This window comes from Neoarius graeffei, chromosome 27 (assembly GCF_027579695.1).
Source record: "Neoarius graeffei isolate fNeoGra1 chromosome 27, fNeoGra1.pri, whole genome shotgun sequence".
In the NCBI taxonomy this organism is placed as follows: Eukaryota; Metazoa; Chordata; class Actinopteri; order Siluriformes; family Ariidae; genus Neoarius; species Neoarius graeffei.
In genome coordinates, this window is record NC_083595.1 from 22324770 (window position 1) to 22351582 (window position 26813).

At 42.1% G+C, this 26813-nt stretch overlaps 1 protein-coding gene across 8 annotated transcripts in view; it reads right to left on the minus strand.

Moving 5' to 3' along the window:
* Positions 1 to 26813, minus strand: part of dgkza (diacylglycerol kinase, zeta a) — a 502369-nt gene that overhangs the window by 210563 nt on the left and 264993 nt on the right. The window lies entirely within an intron of this gene.

Sequence of the window (26813 nt, forward strand, 5' to 3'; positions counted from 1 at the left end):
CAAATAAGCATGTACTGAATAAAAAGACATTTTAGATCCCAGACAAAACAACTGAATTAAAAAGGACTATATGTACGGTCAAGTAAACAATTAGAGAATGACTGAACTATAAACTTAATTATTTAATATACACTGTATCAGTAATACCATAATTATTGATGCAAATTTTGCAAATAAAATGTATTAATATTAAATAGTTAATAAAAATTACACAAAGTTCTATTTGACAAGTGCTGACATCACCTACAATATTATATTCCACCAAAGAAAATTACTTGAAATATAACAGCAGTACTAAGTAGGTATGTTAATTAAAATAGTAGGTTACATGTAATAAATTATATATAATCATGTCAAACAGTAAATGAAGGTTAGTAAAAGTTCCATTTGAGAAAAAAAAAAGTGTTGACACCACAAGCAGTGTTAGATCCAACTAAAGATGACTGAACCACATCAAGTACAGTGGGGCAAAAAAGTATTTAGTCAGTCACCAATTGTGCAAGTTCTCCCACTTAAAAAGATGAGAGAGGCCTGTAATTTTCATCATAGGTATACCTCAACTATGAGAGACAAAATGAGAAAAAAAATCCAGAAAATCACATTGTCTGATTTTTAAAGAATTTATTTGCAAATTATGGTGGAAAATAAGTATTTGGTCAATAACAAAAGTTCATCTCAATACTTTGTTATATACCCTTTGTTGGCAATGACAGAGGTCAAACATTTTCTATAAGTCTTCACAAGGTTTTCACACACTGTTGCTGGTATTTTGGCCCATTCCTCCATGCAGATCTCCTCTAGAGCAGTGATGTTTTGGGGCTGTCGTTGGGCAACACGGACTTTCAACTCCCTCCAAAGATTTTCTATGGGGTTGAGATCTGGAGACTGGCTAGGCCACTCCAGGACCTTGAAATGCTTCTTACGAAGCCACTCCTTCGTTGTCCGGGTGGTGTGTTTGGGATCATTGTCATGCTGAAAGACCCAGCCACGTTTCATCTTCAATGCCCTTGCTGATGGAAGGAGGTTTTCACTCAAAATCTCACGATACATGGCCCCATTCATTCTTTCCTTTACACGGATCAGTCGTCCTGGTCCCTTTGCAGAACAACAGCCCCAAAGCATAATGTTTCCACCCCCATGCTTCACAGTAGGTATGGTGTTCTTTGGATGCAACTCAGCATTCTTTCTTCTCCAAACACGACAAGTTGAGTTTTTACCAAAAAGTTCTATTTTGGTTTCATCTGACTATATGACATTCTCCCAATCCTCTTCTGGATCATCCAAATGCTCTCTAGCAAACTTCAGACGGGCCTGGACATGTACTGGCTTAAGCAGGGGGCACTGCAGGATTTGAGTCCCTGGCGGCGTAGTGTGTTACTGATGGTAGCCTTTGTTACTTTGGTCCCAGCTCTCTGCAGGTCATTCACTAGGTCCCCCCGTGTGGTTCTGGGATTTTTGCTCACCGTTCTTGTGATCATTTTGACTCCACGGGGTGAGATCTTGCGTGGAGCCCCAGATCGAGGGAGATTATCAGTGGTCTTGTATGCCGTCCATTTTCTAATAATTGCTCCCATAGTTGATTTCTTCACACCAAGCTGCTTACCTATTGCAGATTCAGTCTTCCCAGCCTGGTGCAGGTCTACAATTTTGTTTCTGGTGTCCTTTGACAGCTCTTTGGTCTTGGCCATAGTGGAGTTTGGAGTGTGACTGTTTGAGGTTGTGGACAGGTGTCTTTTATACTGATAAGTTCAAACAGATGCCATTAATACAGGTAACGAGTGGAGGACAGAGGAGCCTCTTAAAGAAGTTGTTACAGGTCTGTGAGAGCCAGAAATCTTGCTTGTTTTTAGGTGACCAAATACTTATTTTACCGAGGAATTTACCAATTAATTCATTAAAAATCCTACAATGCGATTTCCTGGATTCTTTCCCCCCATTCTGTCTCTCATAGTTGAGGTATACCTATGATGAAAATTACAGGCCTCTCTCATCTTTTTAAGTTTGAGAACTTGCACAATTGGTGGCTGACTAAATACTTTTTTGCCCCACTGTATATTATGTAAACAAGGATAAGTGAAAATATTAATAAATTATGAAGTTAAATTGAAAATCTTCCCAGTAATTTATAAAAAAAAATTAAATCTTATTCCTTTTTGGAGTGTTCTTTGTTGTACAAAGATGTTGCAGATTTGGCACTAGCTATATCATCACTGCTAGCTAGCTGCAAAAAATGGTCTGCCACAGTCGGGGGGGGGGGGATTTTGTGTTCCACGAGAAATTGGCAGAACATAACTTCTGCAGCCGTCACAGAAGTCTGGGCAGTCCAAGCCGATGTACTTAAATGACCGAGAAAACCACGTGCAACTATAAAACCACATAAATTGAAAATACAGTGAAGGAAATAATCATTTGATACCTTGCTGATTTTGTAAGTTTGTCCACTGACAAAGAAATGAACATTCTATAATTTTAATGGTAGGTTTATTTTAACTGTGAGAGACAAAACATCAAAAAGAAAATCCAGAAAATAACTTCATATAAACTGATATAAACTGATTTGCATTTCTTTGAGTGAAATAAGTATTTGAACCCTCTAGCAAACAAGACTTAGTATTTGGTAGCAAAACCCTTGTTGGCAAGCACAGCGGTCAGACGTTTCTTGTAGTTGATGGCCAAGTTTGCGCACATGTCAGGAGGAATTTTGGTCCACTCCTCTTTGCAGATCATCTCTAGATCATTAAGGTTTTGAGGCTGTCACTTCGCAACTCGGAGCTTAAGCTCCCTCCACAGGTTTTCTATGGGATTAAGGTCCGGAGACTGGCTAGGCCACTCCATGACCTTAATGTGCTTCTTCTTGAGCCACTCCTTTGTTGCCTTGGCTGTATGTTTTGGGTCATTGTCGTGCTGGAAGACCCATCCATGACCCATTTTCAGTGTCCTGGAAGAGGGAAGGAGGTTGTCACTCAGGATTTTACGGTACATGGCCGCGTCCATTCTTCCGTTGATGTGGTAAAGTAGTCCTGTGCCCTTAGCAGAGAAACACCACGAAAGCATAATGTTTCCACCTCCATGTTTGACAGTGGGGATGGTGTTCTTCGGGTCATAGTCAGCATTTTTCTTCCTCCAAACACGGCGAGTTGAGTTAATGCCAAAGAGCTCGATTTTGGTCTCATCTGACCACAGCACCTTCTCCCAATCACTCTCAGAATCATTCAGGTGTTCATTGGCAAACTTCAGACTGGCCTGCACATGTGCCTTCTCGAGCAGGGGGACCTTGCGGGCACTGCAGGATTTTAATCCATTACGGCGTAATGTGTTACCAATGGTTTTCTTGGTGACTGTGGTCCCAGTTGCCTTAAGATCATTAACAAGCTCCTCCCGTGTAGTTCTAGGCTGATCTCTCACCTTTCTCATGATCATTGATACCCCAGAGGTGAGATCTTGCGTGGGGCCCCAGACTGAGGTCGATTGATGGTCATTTTGCATTTCTTCCATTTTCGAACTATTGCACCAACAGTTGTCTCCTTCTCACCTAGCTTCTAGCTTATGGTTTTGTAGCCCAGTCCAGCCTTGTGCAGCTCTACAATCTTGTCCCTGACATCCTTAGACAGCTCTTTGGTCTTGCGCATGTTGGAGAGGTTGGAGTTTGATTGATTGATTGATTCTGTGGACAGGTGTCTTTTATACAGGTGTCAATTTAAGACAGCTGTCTTTAATGCAGGTAACAAGTTGATTAGGAGTGTCTAACTGGTCTGTGGGAGCCAGAACTCTTAGTGGTTGGTAGGGGATCAAATACTTATTTCACTCAACAAAGTGCAAATCAATTTATATATTTTATAAAATGGGATTTTCTTTTTGATATTCTCTCACTGTTAAAATAAACCTACCCTTAAAATTATAGACTGTTCATATCTTTGCCAGTGGGCAAACTTACAAAATCAGCAAGGGATCAAATAATTATTTCCTCCTCTGTAGTTCCGTTTCATTGGGCATCCGTGTTTGAAAAAATAAATGGTGAAAGCTTAGAAAATTTTCTCTGAGTAACGGAAAAAATCTCCAATACAAAACGTAATTTTCCCGTATGAAAATCAGCGTACGCCATATTAGCCAAAAAATTGCGTTTTCCCGTACAAAATACGGGGAAACCGTATAACTTGACATGTATGTAAAAGCTGTGAAAACACACTTACTTTGCAAAGTATTGAGTTGCGTTGCTGACACATTACCTAGCCTTATTTCCTTGCTTGGTTCCTGATCCCCGATTTCCTGTTTCTCTTCTTTGATTCTGCCTCGTCTACGATAGCCTGTTTGTGCCTCACTCGACCTATTGCCTGTTTCACCGTTCTACAATTTTGCCTGCCGCTCTGGATTGTTTACCTGTCTTCACTTGTATTAATAAACACACCTTCTGCATTTACATCCATCTCCCAACCATCTCTGACAGAATACTTTGCACTCCCTGACAAAGAGAATGCATATTCACCTGTTCATACATCATGCTCAGGAACAAACTAATGTTAATGGTGCTAAAACAGCCACCATCAAATGGTGTGGTTGGAGTCTTGTTCTCGGACTCGACTCAAATCAACTCGACTTGAATTTTTTTTTTAATGACTTGGACTTGAGGTTTAGTGACTCGACTACAACACAGGTGAGAATATTTCACATCAATATGAGCACAACATGATACTGTACCATGTTGCATTAAAATCATCCACCTGTTTCTGTGACTGTAGGACAGTGTGTCCTATTCTTCATACGGCATAAATAAGGAGTCCACACTTATTACACAAACACACTGAAGATGTCATGCTTCTTCAAAACACAGTGTCCCACTTGCACGCACACACTCAGCAGTGCAAGCATATCAAGTAGGCTTTATACTATACAGAAGACAAAAATTCACACAGTTATAAGCTCCTGTTTTACACACAACCTCATTCACAAGTGTTCATTTATTTGTGAATCACGACACCAACAACTACTACTTCTTTTCAGATCTTCCCATGCTGGAAAACTTGCTCTTCATTTTACCACTTTTGACTAGAGTGAAGAATAAATCACATGGCATGCGGAAGCGCCGTTTTCACCATCAACCTCCCCCCCCCATCAAGTCATGCTTTCACTTAACTAATCAAACTGTGAAAGCGCTTTCCGTTCTCGCTGAGGCACCTTCGGATAAAATCATGTACATAAAATGCAACATGCCATGACTGAAGTCATGATGGTTTCATGTTTTAAAAAAAAAATAAATAAATAAATTTTAAAAAAGTACCAGGCATTTTTTTCTTTCGATGTGTTTATCAGTTCTTCTGATTCTAATAGTACTAAAATACAGTTGTGCTCATAAGTTTGCATACCCTGGCAGAATCTATGATTCTTTGACCATTTTTCAGAGAATATGAATGATAACACAAAAACATCTTTTCCACTCATGCTTAGTGGCTGGGTGAAACCATTTATTGTCAAACAACTGTGTTTTCTCTTTTTAAATCATAATGACAACAGAAACTACCTAAATGACCCTGATCAAAAGTTCACATACCCTGGTGATTTTTGGCCTGATAACATGCACAGAAGTTGACACAAATGGGTTTGAGTAGCTACTAAAGGTAACATCCTCACCTGTGATCTGTTTGCTTGTAATCAGTGTGTGTGCATAAAAGCTGAGTGAGTTTCTGGGATCCAGACAGACTCTTGCATCTTTCATCCAGCCACTGACGTTTCTGGATTCTGAGTCATGGGGAAAGCAAAAGAATTGTCAACGGATCTACGGGAAAAGGTAGTTGAACTGTATAAAACAGGAAAGGGATACAAAAAGATATCCAAGGAATTGATAATGCCAGTCAGCAGTGTTCAAACTGTGATTAACAAATGGAAAATCAGGGGCTCTGTTAAAACCAAGCAAATGCCACAAGGTATCTCGCCTACAATATGCCAAACAGCACAGAGACAAGCCTCAAAACTTCTGGAACAAGGTAATTTGGAGTGATGAGACCAAAATTGAACTTTTTGGCCACAACCATAAACGTTACATTTGGAGAGGTATCAACAAGGCCTATGATGAAAGGAACACCATTCCTACTGTAAAGCACGGAGGTGGATCGCTGATGTTTTGGGGATGTGAGAGGTACAAAGGCACAGGAAACTTGGTCAAAGTTGAAGGAAAGATGAATGCAGCACATTATCAGCAAATACTGGAGGCAAATTTGCACTCATCAGCCCGGAAGCTGCGCATGGGACATACTTGGACGTTCCAACATGACAACGATCCAAAACACAAGGCCAAGTCGACCTGTCATTGGCTACAGCAGAACAAAGTGAAGGTTCTGGAGTGGCCATCTCAGTCTCCTGACCTCAATATCATTGAGCCACTCTGGGGAGATCTCAAGCACGCAGTTCATGCAAGACAGCCCAGGAATTTACAGGAACTGGAGGCTTTTTGCCAAGAAGAATGGGCAGCTTTACCATCAGAGAAAATAAAGAGCCTCATCCACAACTACCACAAAAGACTTCAGGCTGTCATTGATGTTAGAGGGGGCAATACACGGTATTAAGAACTGGGGTATGTAAACTTTTGATCAGGGTCATTTGGATGTTTTTTGTTGTCATTATGATTTAAAAATAGAAAACACAGTTTATCAATAAATGGCTTCACCCAACCACTAACCATGAGTGGGAAAAAAGTTGTGTTATTATTCATATTCTCTGAAAAAAGGCCAAGAAAGCAAAAATTATGCCAGAGTATGTAAACTTATGAGCACAACTGTACTTTGCTGTGGTCTGCCAGCTGATAACCCTGGTTTCGAGATTTTTCTTTGTTAAATAACAGAATTCTTTTTAATCTGTTTACTTTATCTGTTTATCATAGACGTCTCCATATACAGTACTGTGAAAAAGTCTTAGGCACCCTATTTTTTATGCCTCCGCCACCGTAAAGTGCAGGAGGCATTATGTTTTCGGGTTGTCCGTCTGTCCATGCGTCCATCCGTGCGTGCGTGCATCCGTCCCAAAACCTTGTGAACGCGATATCTCAAAGGCTAATGAAAGGAATTTCACCAAACTTTCACCATTTGTGCGCTTTGGGACAAACATGAACTGATTAGATTTTGAGATCAAAAGGTCTAAGGTCAAGGTCACTGTGAGGTCAAATGTCTGTCCAAAAACCTTGTGAACCCAATATCTCCAAGGCAAATGAAAGGAATTTCACCAAACTTTCACCAATTGTGCATTTGGGGACAAAGATAAACTGATTAGATTTTGAGATCAAAAGGTCTAAGGTCAAGGTCACTGTGAGGTCAAATGTCTGTCCGAAAACCTTGTGAACACAATATCTCCAAGGCTGATCCAAGTAATTTCACCAGGTCAAGATTACTGTGAGGTCAAATGTCCATCCCCAAATCACAACTTAAGGTGTGTAGTCTACCAGGCGGAGGCATTCCCATTGACGCCGTTGGCGTCGAGTTCTATCTAGTTTCATACAAACTTTGTTATAGATTTCTATTTGATGACTTCTACATTATCGAGTCAGTACAAAAACATTTTAAAGTTCCAAACATTTGTTTTCCAGCACAAAATTAAATGTCACAGGAAAAAAATGTTTGTATCTGAGCAGCATGCTCCATAAGAGATCACTTTTCAGTTTAAAAAAGAAAACATAATGAAGGCTACTGGGTTTTGCTGCAAAAATAAGAAGCAAGTGTGAAGAAGTGTCCAGAAGAACTGTGGCTGGTTCTACAAGATGCTCAGTAAAACCTACAGCTCATTTCCTTATAAAACTGCAGTCACTGTACCTGAGACGACCATTTATTTATTTATTTAGAAGCAAAGGGTCATCTCACAGCAAATACTGACTTTGTTTCATTTATTATGGCTTACTGCTGTTTATAGTATTTTTTTTATGTTGAAACTTTTCATTTCATTATTTTTAAGCCATTTTTGGTCTACAGCTTTTTTTTTTTTACGTGCCTAAGACTCTTGCACAGTACTGTATATAAACCTGTAATTTGCCTTGCATCTGCACTATTGTCAGAAAATCAATCAACACCTTCAGACCAATCCAAATCATGAATGTAGCATTATGGCATAAATGCTTATAATCAATAATGTACAAAACAAAAAGACTGCAACTTAACTTTATTAACTTTAAAATTAATCAACGGATTTTGTTTTTAAACAAATGCACTATGATACTGATAAAGACTAAATTCATGACACTGGACGTCTCAGTGATGTTTAAAAGCAGACCTACTGAAGTAGGGCAATATATCTCACGACCCTGAGCATCCCCTTCAATCTGGTTGCAATATCTGACAGAAAACAAGCTTGAACTTCATTCCCTTGGTAATATTAGTGCTCTAAAACAGCTTCGCTGCATCACGCTTGTTTATGTGTATACAGGATGTGATGTGTCCACACAGATGTACGACACACAGAGATTATGTTTGTGAGGTCGACAGATGAATAAATGGAAATACTGTGTAGATTTCAGATGTGGTAAGCCTGTCGGGATTAAATGAGTAAGTAAACTATGTGAAATGTGTAATACAGTATTTCCATATATGATGTTTATATGTACGAGCCTATGCTTTTTATATGATACACATTTCCTCCTTGAAGGCAAGAAAGACTAACCTTTAATGGTTCTGCTGTGGTTTTTCTCCAACCTACCTACAGTATATCCTGCATCTGGTATGATATATAGTGAAGATTCATTTAGTCAGTACAGATTCAGATCAGTTTCAGACATTTCATACAACGGGCTTACACAATTCACTGTGATTGTTAAACAGTTACCAAAATATTACAAGAAATCTAACATTAAAGGGGGTCATGTGACTTGAGAGCAGCAGCGGCTCAGGACAGCTGATTTTGGTAATGGCAACATTAATAATACCAGCTTCCAGCAAAATTAATTTGAGAGGCTATTACACTTGAATTATGCTATAAGCTACTTTCTGGGCTGTTTCACAATCATGGTTGTCTTTTTGAATACCACCAACAAACTCCTGCAACGATACACATGCTGAAGTTTCTTATACCTTATTTCACAGGGACACACCAGCCCTACCTACAGCAGTAATGTCTCTTATAAGTATGTTTGTAAGAGTCAAATACAGTCTCAGTTTTGACCTTATGGTCATTTCATTTAATCATTACATTTATGTTTTACTGGTTAAATTCAGTGTTACAGTACATTTTTAGCACTAACTAGGCTTTACTTTGGGACATATACAATACTTTCACAATAGAAAGATATTTAAGTGGAAGTTACTTTTTTTGATAAAGTAAGTACCTCTGACAGGATCCTTTGTCCATTAAAAATGTCCTCTCTAGAAAACACTCACCACATGATGAGGTGATAAATGATTTTTGGAGAAAATATGTCTCTTTTGAAGCAGAATAATCTGCTGTTGCACAGTTAAATAAATAAATATATATATAAAACAAAAAACCCAGAACTTGAAACAGATGAGAGAGACATTTGAAGCAGAGCTTCATATTTGGTTGAAATGTGAGTCTGTCAGAAAGTGTCCTCACCGGAAAACCACAAGGATCATCACCATTTCTGCTGATGTATATACAGTGGGCCTCTGCCTCACCTTGCACTAGAGTTGAACCGGCACCGTTTTTGAGTAATACAGTGGTGCTTGAAATTTTGTGAACCCTTTAGAACGTTCTATATTTCTGCATAAATATGACCTAAATCATCAGATTTTCATACAAGTCCTAGAAGTAGATAAAGAGAACCCAGTTAAACAAATGAGACAAAAATATTATACTTCATCATTTATTTACTGAGGAAAATGAGCCAATATTACATATTTGTGAGTGGCAAAAGTATGTGAACCTTTCCTTTCAGTACCTGGTGTGACCCCCTTGTGCAGCAATAACTGCATCTAAACATTTCCGGTAACGGTTGATCAGTCCTGCACACCAGCTTGGATGAATTTTAGCTCATTCCCCCAAAGAGAACAGCTTCAACTCTGGGATGTTGGTGGGTTTCCTCACATGAACTGCTCGCTTCAGGTCCTTCCACAACATTTCCATTGGATTAAGGTCAGGAATTTGACTTGGCCATTCCAAGACATGAACTTTATTCTTCTTTAACCATTCTTTGGTAGAATGACTTGTGTGCTTAGGGTCATTGTCTTGCTGCATGACCCACCTTCTCTTAAGAGTCAGTTCATGGACAGATGTCCTAACATTTTCCTTTAGAATTCGCTGGTATAATTCAGAATTCATTGTTCCATCAACGATGGCAAGTTGTCCTGGCCCAGGTGCAGCAAAACAGGCCCAAACCATGATACTACCACCACCATGTTTCACAGATGGGATAAGGTTCTTATGCTGGAATGCAGTGTTTTCCTTTCTCCAAACATAACGCTTTGCATTTAAACCAAAAAGTTATATTTTGGTCTAATCCGTCCTCAAAACATTTTTCCAATAGCCTTCTGGCTTGTCCACGTGATCTTTAGCAAAATGCAGATGAGCAGCAATGTTCTTTTTGGAGAGCAGTGGCTTTCTCCTTGCAACCCTGCCATGCACACCATTGTTGTTCAGTGTTCTTTTGATGGTGGACTCATGAACATTAATATTAGCCAATGTGAGAGAGGCCTTCAGTTGCTTCGAAGTTACCCTGGGGTCCTTTGTGACCTCACCGACTATTACACGCCTTGTTCTTGGAGTGATCTTTGTTGGTCGATCACTCCTGGGGAGGGTAACAATGGTCTTGAATTTCCTCCATTTGTACACAATCTGCCTGACTGTGGAAAATCTGATGTTGTTTTAGGTCATATTTATGCAGAAATATAGAAAATTCTAAAGGGTTCACAAACTTACAAGCACCACTGTATTTATTAAAAATATGTTCAAATTATGTAACTAAACAGATATTTTGCTGACATTTAAAACCTGTTAGTAATTTCAGTCATTCAGTTATCCAAAATACAGGCCGACAGCAAAGTACTACACTTCACACTGATATGTTTTATTATAACTGGGTCTGTTAGCTTGTACAGTGGTGCATGAAAGTTTGTGAACCCTTTAGAATTTTCTATATTTCTGCATAAATTTGACCTAAAATATCATCAGATTTTCACACAAGTCCTAAAAGTAGATAAAGAGAACCAAGTTAAACAGATGAGACAAAAATATTATACTTGGTCATTTATTTATTGAGGAAAATGATCCAATATTACATATCTGTGAGTGGCAAAAGTATGTGAACCTCTAGGATTAGCAGTTAATTTGAAGGTGAAATTAGAGTCAGGTGTTTTCAATCAATGAGATGACAATCAGGTTTGAGTGGGCACCCTATTTCATTTAAAGAACAGGGATCTATCAAAGTCTGATATTCACAACATGTTTGTGGAAGTGCATCATGGCACAAACAAAGGAGATTTCTGAGGACCTCAGAAAAAAGCATTGTTGATGCTCATCAGGCTGGAAAAGGTTACAAAACAATCTCTGAAGAGCTTGGACTCCACCAATCCACAGGCAGTGTGTGTACAAATGGAGGAAATTCAAGACCATTGTTACCCTCCCCAGGAGTGGTCGACCAAAAAAGATCACTCCAAGAGCAAGGCGTGTAATAGTCGGCGAGGTCACAAAGGACCCCAGGGTAACTTCTAAGCAACTGAAGGCCTCTCTCACATTGGCTAATGTTAATGTTCATGAGTCCACCATCAGGAGAACACTGAACATCAATGGCGTGCATGGCAGGGTTGCAAGGAGAAAGCCACTGCTCTCCAAAAAGAACATTGCTGTTCGTCTGAAGTTTGCTGAAGATCACGTAGACAAGCCAGAAGGCTATTGGAAAAATGTTTTGTGGATGGATGAGACCAAAATAGAACTTTTTCATTTAAATGTGAATCGTTATGTTTGGAGAAAGGAAAGCAGTGCATTCCAGCATAATAACCTTATCCCATCTGTAAAACATGGTGGTGGTAGTATAATAATAATAATAATAATAATAATAAACTTTATTTGCCAGGTGTGTGAACGCACACAAGGAATTTGAGTCCGGTTTCACTTAGCTCTCTTAGTACAAACAGATAAAAAGCATAGACAAAAACAAAAAGCTATGTACATGTAGAAGGGTACTGTAAATATATGTATAGACAGCATACTGCAAGGATGAATTAGTAAATACAAATATATACAGTGTGCGCAGAATAATGGTATGAGTGTGCAGATATTTCACAGTTGATGTTACTGATCATGGTTTGGGCCTGTTTTGCTGCATCTGGGCCAGGACGGCTTGCCATCGTTGATGGAACAATGAATTCTGAATTGTATCAGCAAATTCTAAAGGAAAATGTCAGGACATCTGTCCATGAACTGAATCTCAAGAGAAGGTGGGTCATGCAGCAAGACAATGACCCTGAGCACACAAGTCGTTCTACCAAAGAACGGTTAAGGAAGAATAAAGTTAATGTTTTGGAATGGTCAAGTCAATGTCCTGACCTTAATCCAATCGAAATGTTGTGGAAGGACCTGAAGTGAGCAGTTCATGTGAGAAAACCCACCAACATCTCAGAGTTGAAGCTGTTCTGTACAGAGGAATGGGCTAAAATTCCTCCAAGCCGGTGTGCAGGACTGATCAACAGTTACTGGAAACGTTTAATTGCAGTTATTGCTGCACAAGGGGGTCACACCAGATACTGAAAGCAAAGGTTCACATACTTTTACCACTCACAGATATGTAATATTGGATCATTTTCCTCAATAAATAAATGACCAAGTATAATATTTTTGTCTCATTTGTTTAACTGGGTTCTCTTCATCTACTTTTAGGACTTGTGTGAAAATCTGATGATGTTTTAGGTCATATTTATGCAGAATTATAGAAAATTCTAAAGGGTTCACAAATTTTCAAGCACCACTGTATTTATGAGTTACTATGCACTACATTCAAAGATGTGTAAATGAATAGGTAAGGAATAAAACAATGAGCTGTGCTGTAATAGGAAAATAATCACTGACAAGTTTGTGTGATGTCGCTTAATGTAAAGCAGCGTGACTACTACCACCCCAGAGGTGATTATTTCCCAGTAACAGCACATCTGAAGTGTTTTATTCCTTATACACAGTATTCTGCCAACAATTTATTTTTTTATTTACTAAAACTATGCTTATATAAACATTCTAGCATGTCATTCTCTTACATTCTTTTGAAGTTAATGAGAGCAAAAGCTACAAACGATGACCACAACCCTTATTTTACCTTTCACTGTTTTTAACATGCATCATTTCAATATTGTAGAATTAAAATGAGTTTATCTTCCAGCGCCACCACTGCATCCTTTAACTATAAATAAAGAACGACAAGCTCTGAAAAATGAACAGTTATTAATAATGAAGAAAAACAGAGGACGTATGTGCAGTGAGGATGTTTAACAAAGTTCATCAGTAATAAAACAATGTCCCACTTTATCACCACACAGACAGTAACAGAGAATGTGGAGTAAAGGTAACAGTACGAGTGTGTGCACGATCTCAAAGCAAGGTTACTAAAATAAAGAGAGAATACATTTTATAGCTCAGCTATCATTTCACTGTCTAAACAAAGCAGAGGACACAGAGAGAGGGATGCTGGAAAGAGAAAATGCAGGGCTGGGGGGAGAGAGAGAGACTTAAAGGAGGTTCTGATCACAAGTCACCCCTGTTTCAATTCTCTCTGATTCTCTTACAACAGCAACATCAAGCTCAAATTCATGTGTGAGAGCCTTTCGAGGACAATAACCCAAGGATATGGTTTTTAAACACATTACTCTCTATTCAATCGATTAACACCTATAAGTGGCTCTAAAAGTAGAACAGGATGTTTGTAGGGAAAAGAAAAACCTAACAGAAACTGTGAAACTACAGTATATACACTAACAGGTGTTAGTATAAAAATGCGAAGGTGATTATAGGAAATTGCGCACACTGACTACCGAAAAATACTCCAAATCTCTTGACCAATCACCTCAAGCAACTCGGCAAAACGGTGGCCAATCGCTTCATCATGGTAAGTGAGGAAGAATTCCAAATTATGAAAGAAAATGCTGTTCCTAAAAGCACTAAAGATGCTTGCTTTGGTCGAACACTATTCCAAGATAAGGTAGGATTGTGATTTATGTTACCATTTCAAAACAAAGTATTTTATGTGAGTCAGCATAGATAAGTGACAAGTCTATAAGTCTCTCATTAATTTGCATGGTTGCTTTTGAAGTTAGAAAAAAAATTTTATACATTTTTTTTAGTACATTTTTTGTGTCGCCTGGTGGCCGGGCCTTTGCCCACGGGGCCCGGCCGGGCTAAGCCCGAAGCGGTGACGTGGGCCCAACCTCCTGTGGGTTCACCACCCACAGAGGTAGCTGTAGGGGGCCGGTGCAGTGTGGATTGGGCGGCAGTCGAAGGCAGGGGCCTCGACGACCTGATCCCCGAACACAGTGGCTAGCTGTTGGGACATGGAATGTCACTTCACTGAGGGGGAAAGAGCCTGAGCTTGTGTGGGAGGTTGAGAGGTACCAGCTAGAGATAGCCGGGCTCACCTCCACGCACAGCTTGGGCTCCGGAACCCAGCTCCTCGAGAGGGGCTGGACTCTCCACTTCTCTGGAGTCACCCATGGTGAGCGGCGGCGGGCTGGTGTGGGCTTGCTTATAGCTCCCCAGCTCAGCCGCCATGTGTTGGAGTTTACCCCAGTGAACGAGAGGGTCGCCTCTCTGCGCCTTTGGGTCAGGGAGAGGGCTCTTGCTGTTGTTTGTGCCTACGGGCTGAATAGCAGTATAGAGTATCCAGCCTTCTTGGAGTCCCTGGGAGAGGTACTGAGAGGTGCTCAGACTGGGGACTCCATTGTGCTACTGGGGGACTTTAACGCTCATGTGGGCAAAGACAGTGACACCTGGAGGGGCGTGATTGGGAGGAACGGCCTCCCCGATCTAAAACCGAGTGGTGCTTTGTTATTGGACTTCTGTGCTAGTCACGGTTTGTTCAAACACCATGTTCAAGCATAGGGGTGTCCATAAGTGCACGTAGCACCAGGACAGCTTACGTAGGTCGGAGGTCAATGATCGACTTTGTTGTCATTTCATCTGATCTCCGGCCCTATGTCTTGGACACTCGGGTGAAGAGAGGAGCTGAGCTGTCAACTGATCACCACCTGGTGGTGTGTTGGATCCGCTGGTGGAGGAGGAAGCCAGACAGACCTGGCAGGCCCAAACGTATGGTGAGGGTCTGCTGGGAACGTCTGGCCAAGCACCCTGTTGGGGAGGTCTTTAACTCTCACCTCCGGGAGAGCTTCTCCCAGCTTCCTAGGGAGGCAGGGGACATCGAGTCTGAGTGGACCATGTTCTCTGCCTCCACTGTCGACGTGGCTGTTCGAAGCTGTGGCCGCAAGGTCTCCGGTGCCTGTCGTGGCAGCAATCCCCGAACCCGGTGGTGGACACCGGAAGTAAGGGATGCAGTCAAGCTGAAGGAGGAGTCCTATCAGGCCATGTTGGCCTCCAGGACTCCTGAGGCAGCTGACGGGTATCGGCAGGCCAGGCATGCCACAGCTCGGGCAGTTGCGGAGGCAAAAACTCGGAACCGGGAGGAGTTCGGTGAGGCCATGGAGGAGGACTATCGGTCGGCCTCGAGGAAATTCTGGCAAACCGTCCAGTGCCTCAGGAGGGGGAAGCAGTACTCTGCCAACACTGTTTACAGTGCGGGTGGGGAGCTGTTGACCTCGACTGGGGACATTGTTGGGCAGTGGAAGGAATACTTCGAGGATCTCCTCAATTCCAACATCACATCTTCCACTGAGAAAGCGGAGGCTGATGACTCAGAGGTGGACTCGTCCATTACACAAGCCGAAGTCACTGAGGTGGTTTGCAAGCTCCTCGGTGGCAAGGCACCGGGGTTGGATGAAATCCGCCCTGAGTATCTCAAATCTCTGGATGTTGTGGGGCTGTCTTGGCTGACACGCCTCTGCAACATTGCATGGCGGTTGGGGACAGTGCCTCTGGAGTGGCAGACTGGGGTGGTGGTCCCTCTTTTTAAGAAAGGGGACCGGAGAGTGTGCTCCAATTATATGGGAATCACACTTCTCAGCCTCCCCAGGAAGGTTTACTCCAGGGTACTGGAGAGGAGAATTCGGCCAATAGTCGAACCTCGGATCCAGGAGGAACAATGCGGTTTTCGTCCTGGTCATGGAACACTGGACCAGCTCTATACCCTTCATAGGGTGCTCAAGGGTTCATGGGAGTTTGCCCAACCAGTCCACATCTGCTTTGTGGATCTGGAGAAGGCATTCGACCGTGTCCCTCGTGGTATTCTGTGGGGGGTGCTTCGGGAGTATGGGGTTCGGGACTCTTTGCTAAGGGCTGTCCAGTCCCTGTACGAATGGAGCAGGAGTCTGGTTCACATTGCTGGCAGTAAGTCAGACCTGTTCCCAGTGCATGTTGGACTCCGGCAAGGCTACCCTTTGTCACCGGTTCTGTTCATAATTTTTTTATGGACAGAATTTCTAGGTGCAGCCAGGGTCCAGAAGGAATCCGGTTTGGGAACCACAGGATTTCATCTCTGCTTTTTGTGGATGATGTTGTCCTGTTGGCTTCTTCAAACCAGGACCTTCAGCATGCACTGGGGTGGTTTGCAGTCGAGTGTGAAGCAGCTGGGATGAGAATCAGCACCTCCAAGTCCGAGGCCATGGTTCTCAACCGGAAAAGAGTGGCTTGCCCTCTCCAGGTTGGTGGAGAAGTCCTGCCTCAAGTGGAGGAGTTTAAGTATCTCGGAATCTTGTTCACAAGTGAGGGAAGGATGGAACGTGAGATCGACAGGAGGATTGGTGCAGCCTCCGCAGTGATGCAGTCGCTTTACCAGTCCGTTGTGGTAAAGGAGCTGAGCCAAAAGGCGAAGCTCTCGATTTACCGGTCAATCTACGTTCCGACTCTCACCTATGGTCATGAGTTTTGGGTAATGACTGAAAGAACAAGATCGCGGATACAAGCGGCTGAAATGAGTTTCCTTCGCAGGGTGGCTGGGCGCTCCCTTAGAGATAGGGTGAGAAGCACAGTCACTCGGGAGGAGCTCGGAGTAGAGCCGCTGCTCCTCCACATCGAGAGGAATCAGCTGAGGTGGCTCGGGCATCTCTTTCGGATGCCTCCTGGACACCTCCCTGGGGAGGTTTTCCAGGCATGTCCACCTGGGAGGAGGCCCCGGGGAAGACCCAGGACATGCTGGAGGGACTATGTCTCTCGGCTGGCCTGGGAATGCCTCGGTGTTCTTCCCGAGGAGCTGGCCGAGGTGTCTGGGGAGAGGGAAGTTTGGGCTTCCATGCTCAGACTGCTGCCTCCGCGACCCGGCCCCGGATAAGCGGAAGAAAATGAGATGAGGTGAGATGAGACATTTTTTAAAATAATCACCTGTGTATTTATACTAAAACAATTATCCACCTCAGGCTCAGTGAATAATAACCTTGACTTTTTCTTGAATATTATTCACCAATATTTACTTTGCCTTCAGCGAATAAATGATGGGAAAAAAATGTTAAGTACAAATCAAAAGTTTGTACACCCCTGCTCATTCATATGTTTTTTCTGTATTTTGACTTTTCTACATTGCAAAACAATACTGTAGACATCCATCCATTATCCGTAACCGCTTATCCTGTACAGGATCGCAGTCAAGCTGGAGCCTAGCCCAGCTGACTATGGATGAGAGGTGGGGTACACCCTGGACAAGTCACCAGATCATCGCAGGGCTGACATTTAGCCCATGTTTACATTAGACCGTATCAGCGGATCATCAGATTAACGTTTTTAAAACGATTAGTGTGCACACAGCAACACCAATACACGATTTGCGTGCACACAGCAACACCAATACACGGATACGCTCGGCTCCGCAGGCATCCTGCGCTCCAAATCACTCCGCCCTGAACAGCGAGTGCCCTCTGGAGGGTGCGCACTCCAGCCTTGCGCAGCTCACAGAGCACGCGAGTGAAGTGAACAAGCTGTGATTCGGGACTGAGCCGCTGTGTGTGTGATCCCAGCGCACATCACTTACCACTTGCAAGTGGAAGGATGGCAAGCCTAAAGACAATCATAACTACACAATGGGCAGTATTTGCATCAGTATTTGCAGTATTTTCATACTTTTATACTCTTTAATGAAAGGTGATACAAGGCGGAAGTCCGCGCCATTTTTCAGCAGTCGCGTCACATGACCAACGCCAGCGAATCAGGAAGGTGGATGTCACAGTGACGTTGTCCAATGACGACGCCAGCTAGAGCTCAGCTCAGCGTATCCGCGTATCTCAATGTTTACACAGCATCGGATCAGACACGATCTAGATTGAATACATGGACCCTGGCGGATTCCCATTTCCCGGCGTTTCCAGGCGGTTTAATGTAAACGGACAGTGCATCCGCGAAGAAAACGAGACAGATACGGTCTAATGTAAACTTGGCCTTAGAGGCAAACAATCATTCACACATTTCACACCTATGGTCAATTTAGAGCCACCAATTAACCTAACCTGCATGTCTTTGGACTATGGGGGAAACCGGAGCACCCAGAGGAAACCCACACAGACACGGGGAGAACATGCAAACTCCACACAGAAAGGCCCCCGTCGGCCACTGGGCTCAAACCCAGAACCATTTTGCTGTGAGGTGACAGTGCTAACCACTACACAACCGTGCCGTTCTACTGAAGACATCAAAATATGAAATAACATATCAACCATATATGGAATTATATTTGTACTTCATTAACATTTTTTAATTTAAAAAAAATTATCAATTTTTTTTTTCATATTTTAGATTCTTCAATGTATCCAGGTAACCTTGATGACTCTTTGAACACTATTAGCATTATCTTATCCAGCTTCATGAGGTAGTCACCTGGAATGCTTTTCAATTAACAGGTGTGCTTCATCAAAAAGTAATTCGTGCAATTCCTTGCCTTCTTAATGCTTTTGAGATCAAATAGCAAATAATAACTAGATAGAACTCGACACCAACGGCGTCGATGGGGATGCCTCCGCCTGGTAGACCACACGCCTTATTAAGTTGTGATTTGGGGATGGACATTTGACCTCACATACCCCTTTTCCACCAAATCAGTTCCAGGGCTGGTTCGGGGCCAGTGCTGGTGCTGGTTCACAACTCGTTCAACTTGCGAGCCAGCTGAGAACCAGTTTGCTTTTCCATAGTTCGCGGTGCTAAGGGAAGCCACGTCATTATGTCACTGTATATGTCAGTTACGTCGTTGTATACGTCAGTTACGTCGCTACGTTTGCATAAAGCTTGGCGGGAACATCGAGGCAAAAACAACACGGAAGCAGCAGCAACAACAACAACAACAATAATAATAATGGATGACTTAGCGTTTGTACAGCTGCTGCTTCTCGTCGCTTAAAAATGGCAATCTTTCATGGTCTTGTTATTGTTGTTGGTCTTAACAACTCCGCCCCCCCCGCTGACGTAAGCGGTTCTTTCCTCTGGCCCAGCAGAGTTTTGGTGCTAGCCTGGAACCAGTTTTTCTGGCCCCAGAGCCAGTTCTTTGTCAGTGGAAACAGAAAACCCGGTTCCAAACTAAGCACTGGCCCCGAACCAGCCCTGGAACTGCTTTGGTGGAAAAGGGGCAACAGTAATCTTGACCTGGTGAAAGTACTTGTATTAGGTATTAGGAAATTCCTTTCATCTGCCTTGGAGATATTGTGTTCACAAGGTTCTCGGACAGACATTTGACCTCACAGTGACCTTGACCTTGGACCTTTTGATCTCAAAATCTAATCAGTTCATGTTTGTCCCAAAGTGCACAAATGGTGAAAGTTTGGTGAAATTCCTTTCATTAGCCTTTGAGATATCGCATTCAAAAGGTTTCGGGACAAACACACGCGGACAGACATTTGACCTCACAGTGACCTTGACCTTAGACCATTTGATCTCAAAATCTAATCAGTTCATGTTTGTCCCAACGCACACAAATGGTGAAAGTTTGGCGAAATTCCTTTCATTAGCCTTTGAGATATCGCGTTCACAAGGTTTCGGGACGGACGCACGCACGGACAACCCAAAAACATAATGCCTCCTGCACCTTACGGTGGTGGAGGCATAAAAAGCTGGGACAGGGGCAACAAAAGGCTGGGAAAGTTGTGGAATGCACAAAAACCACTGCACAGGTAAACAGGTAACAGATAAACAGGTAACAAGTGGTAACATATTGGGTGAAATAGGTGATCATGATTGGGTATGAAAGAGGAATCCTCCAAAGGCTCAGTCATTCACAAGAAAGGATGGGATGTGCTTCTCCATCTACAATCCAGAATAACATCAAAATACATCAACGACTTCCAGCTGCCAAATTCTCTGGACTTGAGCTCATCCGAGATGAGCTGGCTCAAAGTGGAAAAGTGTAAATCTAAAAGGTGAAACTTTCTTGTTTGTTTGTTTTTTAACCACAATTTCATATACATTCCATGTGTTATTTCATCATTTTGATGTTTTCAGTATTGTACCTACAATGTACAAAATAGTCAAAATACAGAAAAAAAAATATGAATGAGCAGGAGTGTTCAAACTTTTGACTGGTACTGTAGGTTGAAAAGGATTTGCAGATCATTGCATTGTTTTTGTTTGTGTTTTAGACAGTATCCCAACTTTTTTGGAATCAGGGTTATAAATGTATATACTGCAAGTATATTCAACATACATCACAATTAACAGCTCAGCACACTTTACAGCTCGAGTTCTCATTGAATCCTGCGCTCAAAGTCTTTCTTTAGTCGTATAAATAGGGGTGCTGGAAATAGAAAAAAATTATATTTTATAAAATCTAATAAATATTTGGCAAAAGTTTACTTGTATCAACTTCTTTACTTGCATTAAGGTACAAAACTACCAGACTTCATGAAGCATATCCAGGAGCTCTGTGATTTTTATTTTGTTACATTGGTGAAATCACGGGCGGCACGGTGGTGTAGTGGTTAGCGCTGTCGCCTCACAGCAAGAAGGTCCTGGGTTCGAGCCCCGGGGCCGGCGAGGGCCTTTCTGGCGGAGTTTGCATGTTCTCCCCGTGTCCGCGTGGGTTTCCTCCGGGTGCTCCGGTTTCCCCCACAGTCCAAAGACATGCAGGTTAGGTTAACTGGTGACTCTAAATTGACCGTAGGTGTGAATGTGAGTGTGAATGGTTGTCTGTGTCTATGTGTCAGCCCTGTGATGACCTGGCGACTTGTCCAGGGTGTACCCCGCCTTTCGCCCGTAGTCAGCTGGGATAGGCTCCAGCTTGCCTGCGACCCTGTAGAAGGATAAAGCGGCTAGAGATAATGAATGAGATGGTGAAATCACAAACCAGCAGTGTTAAAGTCAAAGTCACTCTCAAGTTTGTGACCCTACTGCTATTATCCTGTTTAGCTTTTCACATAAATCAAATGGGTTTAATCCAAACCTCAATACTTCAAAAACAAGTTACTGTAAATAACGTCAAATTGGACCTAATGTGCTTTGTGTACAGAAGGTCAAGGAATAAAAAGCTCCATCAGAAATTAAAACGAGAGCCTAATATTGACGTAGTTAGACAATGTTCACAAAATAAATGTTTACGGAGTCGAGACATGGAATTTATTTGCCTCTTTTAATGTACTGTGTAAAAAGCTGGAATTTTCTTTTTAAATGGATCAAGAAAATTTCAAAAACAAGTTCAAATTGATCTGCTCATGAAGTATTATGACAGCTCACAGGGTTACCAGTTACAAGAACCAAACATTCTATGGTCACTACCCAGAGACAGAGACGCGCGTGCGCACACACACACACACACACACACACACACACACACCAAAGCAACCCCAATTTTCCCACCCAGTACATTTTGGGAAACAGGTCAGAGGTCACGAGAGAGAGAGAGAGAGAGAGAGAGAGAGAGAGAGAGAGAGAGAGAGACATACAGACAGGGAGATACAGAGTTACAGACAGATACAGAGAGAGAGAGAGACAGAGAGAGATACAGATACAGACAGAGAGAGATACAGACACAGAGACAGAAACAGAGAGAGAGGCAGAGTGAGACACAGGGGTGGGGGGGTCTTCAGTTTATTCCTGCAATCTTACGGTTCCTGAACTTGTATGAAAACAGTTGCTTGCTTTTTGATGAGGTTGTGAGATCGGTTCTCGACTGCTGATGCAAGTTTAAAAGCCATTCTTGGCTCTTTTTAGATTTTTCCATCAAGCTTTAAAAAAAAAAAACCTGCATTACAAAAGCAGAGTGACATTAATAGTTCATAGCACTGTAATCACACTTTCTAAAGCAAGTGAGGCACAAAAGCTTCAGAAAAAAAACAACTCACTTGGCTAAATAGCATGAGGTCTGTTAAAACACACACATACACACGTAAGGTGTGAGCTTTAATGGGTCAAGGTCCTGCGAGAGAAACGAGGCAGTGGCGAGGGGGGGAAAAGAAGCAGCTTCAGTCTTTCTGAAGCCTTTTGCCCCCCTCCCCCCAATTTATTTCAGTATCGTGATTTGTATCACCTTGATTAAGGCATTCACTTTGATACTGTGCATTCTGAACACTTAAATTCATCTACAGTTTTGTGGTTATCATTCCCCCCCAAAAGTGAGAATACTCATTTCCTGGTTTTGGGTGTCACTTGACATCTCAGCATGTTTGTTAAAGTCAACCCAGGAAATAAGCATTTTTTTCTTAAACGGGAGAAAAATATTTTAGATGCAAATAGCTCTCTGCATCTCACAAACAGGCAATCTAAACAGAAGCGGAGAAACAGAAGTACAATTTTAGGGGTATAGATGAGACCTGTTTTCCAGTTTATGAAGCAAATTATCAACGCTGACCTCGTTGTGGGGAGCAAACACAAATGCACGTGCTGTATGTGCAGATGTTGCTCATGCATGCGTGTCTGTGTGCACCAGACTGTTTAGAGGAACCTGTGTTCAATTTGCATGCTTACCTCAGAAATGTTGTAAAAGCATGAACACTGTACCTTTGCACAGAGTTTAATGTGAGAACACACACAGCTAATAAACATCCCCCCACACACATGCAGACAGCATGGTGATGCAGCAGGTAACGATGCTCTCGGACAGCTGTAGGGTCTGGGGTTCGATCCTGAGCTCTGATTACTGTGTGTGAAGTCGTGCATGTTCCCCACATATTTGGGTTCTGGTAGGTTCTCCAGTCCTATTCCCACACACTCATTACAAAAACTCCCAAGTGTGAATAAGTGTGATGCCCTGCAGTTTTCCCTCAACAGGCTCTGGATCAACACCCTTTATTTCACAACCTAGGAATCTAGCTTTCACTCGAGGATTGTGTACTTTTCCTCGTGATGCACAGCCCAATTCCACACAGCATTTGACTGACAGTGAAAGCAACCAATCACAGACCTTTCTTGCAGCACATCAGCAAACATGAGAGATTCTCTCATTTACCAGCCATTTAACAGCTTCTTGTGCAGTGGCGGACAAATTGATAAATTCACTTGCTAACCCACCAGGCAGGTGAAAGCTACCATGTGCTGCCCAGTCCCATGTTGTATTTGCATAGAAACCTAACTGACTGGGTGAAACATGGTCGCTAATGTAACGTAGTAATCACTAGCTGAGTAAACTAATACACACTAAGGAAAATGGAGGAGTGCATGATCATGGAGCACGTCTTCGCAAAAAAAATCAGCATGTTGTTGGATACGTATTTTTGGCTATGTGAAGTAGTGTCATGTCTTTACATTGAATGTAAAAGATAGTAGTTGAGCCTGGAGAATGTCTTTATTTGTTCCCAAATAAATGGTGACGGTGTTTTGTGCTCGCAGAAGAGTTATATGACTGCATACTGCTGCACTTAATTTTGCTTGGTTTCCACATAGCTGAGAGATACTTAATCCTCAAAACAACAAAATGTTCTACTCTCAACCAGATCACCTCAGCTGTTGTGTGTGGTCCAAATAGGTACCGGGATTCTGATCAAGTAGCAAGCGCTATAGTATAGTCCAGATGGACGGATGGATGGATGGAACTGCATTGATGGCACTACATTGATGTATGGCACACCACCATGAAACATGGGCTGCGTTCAATTTGGGGAAAATGCTGTCTCAGGAGGATGTCTAACATAACAGCAAGGCGCAAGGACCATTCAAAACTTATCAAACTCTCGTTTCCCATCTTCAAACTGCCTCCAGAATGTTCTTTTTTTTTTGGAAGGCAACGTATCCTATTAGCCATAAATCTGTGCATCAGCTCCCTTAAGCAGCAGGAAAAAAAAAAAAGTCAATCTGAACTTCACAGAAAAGTGACTTAATATACAAATGTAATGGTTTTTTTTAGCTTTTATTTCACTTAGATTTTTTAAAAAGTTACTAAGAAGTAAACCTTGTGCTATTTTATTACTGGAATAGCCTTCCAAGTAGCCCTGTGATGACCTGGCGACTTGTCCAGGGTGTACCCCGCCTTTCGCCCGTAGTCAACTGGGATAGGCTCCAGCTTGCCTGCGACCCTGTAGAACAGGATAAAGCAGCTAGAGATAATGAGATGAGATAGCCTTCCAAGTAGTGTTTGGAAATTAGACACAGTCTCAGCGTTGAAGTCTAGGCTGAAAACATATCTGTTTAGTCAAGGCTTTTGTTAATAGTGTTTGAGGTAAAGGAGTAGCTCTGGAGGGTCCTCAGGCACAGAGTGAATTGATGGTAAACTGGGATGTATGGATGTTGTCAGTCCCCCGCTCACTCAAGTTTGTTGACGGTATAGTGGCTAGCTGCTTTATGTCCCAGGGCACCCTCATGCCTGTGTTACCTTCTGGCTCTCAGTTATGCTGTCATAGTAAGTTTTGCTTACGTCCTTGCTTGCACTCAGCGCAAAATGTATACTGTTCTTACTCATCAGATGACATTGGGCATACGTAACAACCTGTGTGTCTCTGACCTCTTCTGCTCCTCAGACCTGCCTGATCCATCCTGATGCCCTACATCTGGCTGAAGTCTCATCTTATTGCTCCTGTGGAGGACGGCTCCATATGGACAGTTGAAAGTCACACTTGGAAGATGCTCTGGACACTTACAGTAATGCTTTTGTGGCTGAGGACAACAGTGGACTTGCTAACTTAAGGACTGCAGTTGTCATGAACAGTTTTGCATTCAAGTTTCCATCAATGAACAGTTTATAACCAACAAAACAGACTTCATGTTAAAACTGTTAATGTTATAATCATGTTATCACCTAAATGACGATATACCCTTTTGAGTCTGGTTCCTCTCGAGGTTTCTTCATCATGTCATCTGAGGGAGTTTTTCCTTGCCACCATCACCACAGGCTTGTTCATTAGGGATAAAATTAGCTCATGTTTAAAGTCATTAAAATTCTGTAAAGCTGCTTTGCAACAATGTCTATTGTTAAAAGCGCTATAAAAATAAACTTGACTATTTTATAATCCTGTGACTGTAACCAACGGGAGTCCAAGAGAGCAAAACTGGCCATCAGGAAGGGAGGGTTAGCATACTCTCTCTCCACTATCAATCACTGCTACATCAGTCAATCCTGGGGGTCTGTGACCTCATGCATACAGAAGCTTGTTATACCTATATTTTAGGCCTATAGAAACCCAGTATCATACATTCAGAACACCAAATAACTTAAGAATATTTGCAGGACGCACACAATAACTATATCTCAGGGTTTGCAAATTTATGGAGTTGACATAACAGACGCCATGTGATCATCAAAGCAGACAGAACGTCAGCTTCAGCAGCAACATTCGCATTGCAGTAGTAGTGAACCTGCCACTGACTCGACGCCCAAACAAACAGAGAGGAGCACTGTTCAAATGGAAATACAGTAATAACACTATACACAAAAAAGAGAACATTTTTTTTTAAAACACCAGTCAACACAATAAAACATTATCCAAATCTCAGCACAGAACAATGTGATTTCAACAATGTGATTTCTGTGATGTTTCAGAGCAGTACTGAGACCCGTGGGGTCAAACACGATTAATATAGTAGAAAGTAAAGATTGGACTGGAGCCGGTTTAACCATTAAGCCAAGCTTCATCAGCTGACATTTCACAATGATTGAAAGGTGGGATGCAAAACTAAAGGTAGACTGACTTTCAGATTTTTCAAGTTAAGGTCAGGAAAAAAAATTTTCCCTGACACCCAGTTATCTTTGTATCTGCTAAAGTAGCTAATGTTAACGTTATATCCAAACATGGTTTTAGATTAGTCACGCTAATAAACAGCAGACACCCAGGTAGGACAGCAGAAAGACTATAAAAATGTCTTGCCTCTCTCATATTCTATGTTGTGGAATATATTTAATATTTTGCTTTAATGGGAGGAAAATTGAATGCAAGTAAAGGCTGCTATGCTAAGCTCAGTTTTCCTTGATTACCACCAGGTTTCCTTTGCTGTTAGGACTGTGATGTCTCTCGGTTGAAATATAAACACGGATATTGGTGAAATATCCGTGGGCTTCAAGGGATTTATAGTTTTGGAACTGTTCACAAGTATCACAAGATAGTTGGTAATATCCAAGTATGAGGTTGGAGGCAGCAATGTCGGGTCAGTACTCCAAATTTTTATGGTCATAAATGATAATTTATCCAAATAACGGTCCCTGGCATCTTTGCCAAGTTTGTCTTGGTATGATATCCTCTCATTTTGCTTCTGATTCTCCAGTTTTACTGCTTTCACCGCTACCAAAGAGTACAAAAGTTCTTTGCAGCTACTTTCACTGTACCGCTTACTGTAACATTACCTCCAAAATGGAGCCTTGGTGTTTAATCACACGTGACTGACAAAAACCAATATTGGTTCATTAAGTGACA